Source organism: Anneissia japonica, unplaced genomic scaffold, assembly GCF_011630105.1.
Source record: "Anneissia japonica isolate Jap-2015-1 unplaced genomic scaffold, ASM1163010v1 scaffold3888_len366471_cov172, whole genome shotgun sequence".
In the NCBI taxonomy this organism is placed as follows: Eukaryota; Metazoa; Echinodermata; class Crinoidea; order Comatulida; family Comatulidae; genus Anneissia; species Anneissia japonica.
Genome location: NW_022687727.1, coordinates 341,290 through 348,121, shown reverse-complemented (window position 1 = coordinate 348,121; position 6,832 = coordinate 341,290). Strand labels below are relative to the sequence as shown.

Here is a 6,832-nt window from a genome sequence, read left to right as displayed (position 1 = left end):
AAAGTCTGTAGCGATCGTCACAGTCGCGTCGTGATTCCGTTTACCGCCTTTAATGTATTATCATCATTATCATTCGCCCTTCGCTCATCTCGTTTTCTATTCAGACTAGATTTCACCTCCGTTAAATGTAGCAAAACTTGGAATAAATTTCAGGATTTATATATTAAAATTTTTGATTTGATGAAAATTAAAATTGAAGGTAAGAAATAATATTTGTTATTTAACACAATTCTCTCTTTGTTTTTATTAAACTTTTTATCATTATGTATCAAGTGTCATTAGTTTATTGTGGTTCGATTTCTGTGGCATAATATTTGACAACAATGAATAATGATATGGATGTATGGATACACTGCAATCGGTTAGATCGTCTCCAGCGTACTAATTTTGTATTCAACAGGCGGATGCACGTTATCGATACGACCAATATTCCCATATACGTGTAATGTATCATATCCATGGATTACACGCTCCGTGATTACTGGAAATAATATAACGATGCGTTCACACGTTTGGGAACAGCTGTGTATTTACATAGTCACTGGTATTTATTAACGTCGTAAGTATACACAACTTTTTGTAAAAGCAGAATACGCAATGGAAATGGATACAACTATTATATACTAAAAGCGGTATGTTTATGAATTGTAAGTGCATTATAAAAAGAGGTTTTTTTTGTACATAATACCAAGGGCGGATTTAGGGGGAGGCCGGGCTGGCCACAGCCACCCCCCACCCCCACCCACCATTTTTGAAGGTAAAAAAAGAAAAGAAAAGAAAGAAAGAAAAAAGAAGAAAGAATTAATCGCCCAAAACGCCTCAGAGGTACGTTATTTTCGCGTGTCTAGTAACAAAAATTTCGCGGGGGAATGCCCCAGACCCCCTAGGGTGGTGTTATATCGATCGGCCCAACTTTCGCCCCCACCCGCTTTCGGACATCTCTGGATCCGCGGGCCTGAAAACGGTACATAATTATCAATCTAACCATGAAAGTAGGCCTATCATTAATAATATGCTACCTCCACGATCAAACATGATAAGAATTAAGATATGATGATATAGGCCTAGTATAGTATAGTATGATATAATATGGTCTGGTCTGGTCTGGTATAATATGTTATTGACTGTAACTGTATGGCTGAGATGGATCACCGTTTGCTTTTTTTTTTTTTTTTTTTTTTTTTTTTTTTTTTTTTTTTTTTTTTTTTTTTTTTTTTTTTTTTTTTTTTTTTTTTGGGCATTACGAATGAGTACCTTCCTAGTATTTACCTGGATGTATTTAATATCGTAAACAGAAATTAAAGAAAATTGCTAGAACGTTATATATTTTGGAAGTATTCCATGTCTTGGTGGTAATAACGTCAGAAATAGCATGTTAAGAGGTGATAATCATATGATATGGTATGGTATGATATGGTATGTATTATAATTATATGACATGATGACAATATGATATGATATGAGATATGTGATATGAGATATGATATGAGATATAAAATGAGATATATGAGATATGATATGACATAATAATGATATATGATATGATATATTAAATGATATGTGATATGATGTTATGGTATTATAATAATATGATATGATATGGACCGATATGATACGATAAAATATTATATTGTGATATATAAATGCCTATGATATGAGATATAATAATATAAGTATATTCGTATTATCATATGATAATTTTATTATTATTATTTAGGCCTAATATGTTACTGTACGGTATTTAAAACTAGGGTTGCTGCGTAGAAACAATATGTATAGTTGAATAGTTCATATAATCTAAATTTAAAAAACTTGTGGAATTTTGGTCAAATTATAGACCTAAATGACACAATTGAATACCGTACGTCCTAGTGACGACAGCTTTAATTAAGGAGAGTAGACAGTTGCATTCAACAAAGTGAGATAGAGATAGTAGACAATTTGTAATGTGTAAAAAAAATCACTGAAGGTGAAGGCAAAGACTGTACCAGACGATAGATTTCTTTCTTTTCAAATCATATATATAACATGAATTTTATTAAGTATTCTCTACATATCACATTACGTATAGTTATTTACATTGCGGATACGTATCCTATAATGCATTAACTATCATAACGGAAATTATAGACATTTTTAATGGTCCTATTCATGCATTGAAACCACAGCCCCTATTAATCACGCAAATATATTTTTTGCTCTCTTACTCCATATAATGGATAAACCTATGCATGAGCTGATGGACATATATCTAGTCATAGCTTTAACTATATATGTTGGAATTCCAACCAACTTTAGCCCGTTAATAGCTCTCTTATGTACGGACCCTGAGATCCAATAATTCAGGCCCGTGGGCAGGATTTTTATTGGGTAGGTGCGAATTTGTGGAAAGTGGACCAAAATGTTGGGGGGTGGGGAGTGGGGTGGGGGCGCTAAAAACAATCCACCACTGGTTTTGATAGCCAGCACTATTCAGTGTTCTTATTTTCAAATGTTCTGTAGTCTATCAAAAATGTTGATGGCCTAACGATGAATATCAACTTAAATGTTAATGAAACTGATCTACACAAATTAAAATCAACCTGATTAAAAACACCGTTAAAATGTCATTAATTATACTACGGGTTAACGGTCATTAATATGATTACAATTTTAAGAATCGTAAATAAATCGAGGTCGGAGTAAAATAGTCCCTACAAATTGGACATACACATAGCCTAGATGTGAAACGTGCCACTTCCAACCACGTTGTATTTCAGATTTTCACTGCATAGGCCTATGTCAATAGACTATGTAAATTATAGAAAAAGGTAAATAAAACATTAATACATTTAAACATAAAAGAAATAAATGTAGGTCTAGCGCAAAATGAAAAAAATATATAATATTACTAGGTATTGAAAATACTAAATTTTTACTACAAATGTAAATGTTATTATAAATAAATGAAATTAATGGAAATTGCGAATATGAACAAATGACAACCGCTACGTGAGATGGGTAGACGTTAAAAATATAAAAAATCGATAATTCATAAAATAAGCCTATACTGATCTCATTGGGAATAGGGTAGGGAAACAATAAATCACTTCGTTTAATAATAATAATAATAATAATAATAATAATAATAATAATAATAATAATAATAATAATGATAATAATAATAATATGCAGAAATTTATAACGCGAAAATTTAAAAAAACATTATCAAAGGCGCAGTGAACAATTAACCCAATTAAAGCGATTATGTAAATAAAAAAGAGGTAATTAAAAAAGAAGTATTTAAGCGAATACGTCCACACTCTTCCGGGCCAGATAGGGACTTTAACATACTGTATGGGGCCGTGGCGGATTCAGGAGTTCGAAATAGAGGGGAGTCCAGGGAGGGACTTTCACAGAAATATTGGCTATTGGCCAGGGTTCACCCACCTCAGCCGACCCCACCATGGTTGGGGTTGAGGAAAAGAAAATTTATGATTATGGCACTTCTAGATGGCCGGAAATGGCACTCGTAGATTTAAACGGGAATAAAGATAATTCTATTGAAACCATGTAGAGAAGATGAGTGTTGTACGTGGCGAGTTATTGACACGCAACGGCGGGGAAAAACTCCAAAATTACTCAAAAAGCGTTTAAGTACAGTTAGAAGACATTGCTTGTACGACAAATTAGGGGCAGTCCCTAGTTGGAAACTGTTCTGATTTGTCAAGTATTTTTGGTGGATGGATTTCTGGGAGCATGTGAGAGTGTGTCTTGAATTTTCTACGCCGGGAAATGTCGACCATTTGTAATTTGGGGGTTGCGTACGCACCCGTCGAACCACCCCCCACCCTGCGCTGCGTACGGGCCTGTAATTATTACAATTGTTTTACATTCCTAATCTGTTCCTAGGTTAATAATCTCATTTAAATCTTGATATTTATTAAACTTATTGTTATAGCAAGTGTTAATAAAGCATTGAAAGGACAAGAGACTTCCACAAGATAAACCTTTCTACGTGTCCTATCACATATGAAAAGATCTGGTTTTCTAGGTGTTCTGACAAAATAAATTGAAGATTGTTAACGTTGAATTGGAAGTATTGTGTTTAGATACAATTTGAAGCGTAGAGAAGAATTATTAATACTATCACCATGGTAACACGAGATGAGACATCGCGACTGCCTAAAAACTGACGCTTTTGTATGCATTGGTAATTGTTTTGAGAGCCAGCAGATGGAAGAGAACGATTAATTCATAGAATGTTGGCTCATTATTTTACTCTCACACCTTGTAGTCGTTGTCGTCTAATATGATAAAGTAATCATTTATTTGATAATGATTGTCAGATCTATCGCCATAGACATCATAGTCAGGCACGTTCCCTCTCCCCGTTTTGCATATATTGAAATTAGCGTTACTCATTTATCTATTTAAAAATATTGTGCCCCCTTCCGTTTGAAAGGTTCTGTATCCGCCCCTTATAGTCATGACAAAATTATAATTTACTGTAATTATTATTACTATGATTATTATGATTATTATTATTATAATCATTATTGTTATTATTATTATTGTCATCATCAATCATTATCATCATCATCATAAATATCACTATAATCTAGTCTCATTAATATAATTCTGGTATTTCATAATTTATTATTATTATCATTATCATTATTTTTACAGTTACAATAATTAATAATATTTATTAGCTTGTCACAACTTTTTTTTTATAAGGCAACACGATTCAGTGATTCCTCATTATACTACTGATAATATCATATTCAAATTTAATGTATAATATACATATAATATACATAATTAGACCTTCTAAATTATTTAATTGATTATAATAGCGGATGCTATCCAAATATTTGTTTAAATATAGGGTATTGTATTAAATCTATGTTCCGCATCCTTACCTTACCGCTCGCTTCTCATCTGGAGATTGAGGCATTATGTTTTGCATTAACATTCAATAATTGTATATCGCTACATTTAAATCGTAAGTGAACGTGGGCCCTATTAAACAGAAATGAGATTTTTTTTTAAAGGAAAGTTAAGCCATGCCTATTTTATGCTAATAATATTATTATTCAAAATTTGAGACTAGAGTACCAACACAAAACGTTCGCGAACGTTGCGGTTTGGTATGTCACAAAATCGTTCACACAACGTTGCAGGAACTTTCAAACGTTATGACGTTGTGGAAATTTGGTTATAAGTACGTATTTATGGTTCTAAAAATAACGTTTTTTTAAAACACCAAATTGTAACTTTATTATAACGTTCTTATAACGTAATATTATTAACTGGGTAAAAAGCAAAATGTGTTTTTTTAAAAAGCAGAATTTTTTGTTTTGTTGTATTTGTTATATTTTTTCATAGAATACAGGTGATTGTATCACCACAAAAGAAACTCGGTTTTAATAGCTCCAAATACCTAGAACAAATAAACAATCGCTCAAAAACAGCATCGTAGCTAGTCGTGCGTGTATATGTCGGCACAACACAAATAAATAACTTTAGGCCTACAGTCGGCTCAGAGAATCACGGTGATTGTTATAGAGTCGCCGAGAGACAAGACGCGGTAAACTGAGGACAAATCAATTATTGTTAAACGGCTTTAGGAGTGTCGTTATCGAAATGGAAGAATAATTTTATGATGTTTTCTACTCGTAGAGACTAACAGTGACGGCTGCTAAATTGAATTACATGACAAGCCTCTTATATCTTGTATAGGTCTAATTTCTACTAGAGTAGTAACATAACACGATGAATTCACGAAAGAACTAACTTAAAGCAGCACCTTTAGGAAATGAAAATAATTATTATCCAGTGACATATTAATCCCTTTACGGTACCTTAATAAAATGCAAAAATCATGAGTTCCACCATAGGTGTCTACGCTGCAAAGGTATACTGTACACTATTTTGAAATTAACCTGCACTTCTCGCTTTCCGCAAACGTCCTGTGCGCGGTTATGACGTCATCTATTATTATTTTTTTTGGAAATTGCCGTCTTAAAACGTTACTACCACGTGACTCTGATGAACTTAATAACCAAAAAATGAAATGGAGTTGCCTACTTTGTATATTTCTATAAGTCGGTCTGTGACTAATCTAACTTATGAACAATTTAAAATTTAAAACAAACTACCGCTGACAGTATGCAAATTTATGCAAACTTTTTCAAATTGTGGTACTCATAATTACCAAATTAAAACCAAATTATATAGAGTTATGATTTGGTGTTTAATTGTGATAATCATAATTAAACGCCAAATTATATATCTGTATACGGTATACCAATGATCATCAACATAGAAATGTAAATGTGCCATAATAGGCCTATTTAAAGAGAATAGACATAGATTTAAAACATTGATTTAGACGCTGTAAATGCCAAACTCTATGGAAATTTCTGGCTAGACAGTATGTGGGTGTAAACATCAACGTTTATACTTATAATCTATCAATCTTTAATACGTTGAAAGATGCTACACCTGTTTTTTTTCTCTAATACCTTTAACAATAACATCCTAATTTTAAAATGATTAGTTAAATCAACATTAGGATGAGAATATAATATTGAGTTGCTGCTAAAGAGATGCAATTTTATCGTTTATTTTATTAATTAACATCATTAACCAGGATGATCACCCAATCATTTGCATAAATGTTTTTCAATGAAGTCCTAGAAGGAAAAAAAAACAATGGTCGATGGTCAGGCTTTTTTCCCCTTTCTTTACCCTCTTCTTCTGTTCTTTTTCTTTTTCTTTTTTTAAACCACGAAGAAAATTAATAAATAAAAAATGAAGAACAGACGCGGACACGAAGGGCAGGAGG

The 6,832-nt window shown here is 32.4% G+C and overlaps 1 protein-coding gene across 3 annotated transcripts in view; it reads left to right on the top strand.

The window, feature by feature from the left end:
* Positions 1-6,832, top strand: part of LOC117120821 — a 32,556-nt gene continuing 25,724 nt past the window's right edge. For 2 of the 3 annotated variants that reach the window (XM_033265902.1, XM_033265910.1), the window contains exon 1: positions 1-199. The gene's annotated coding sequence lies outside the window, so the exon portion shown is untranslated. Of the gene's footprint in view, positions 200-400; positions 648-6,832 lie in introns of all 3 variants that reach the window. The other variant, XM_033265926.1, reaches the window with a different exon arrangement.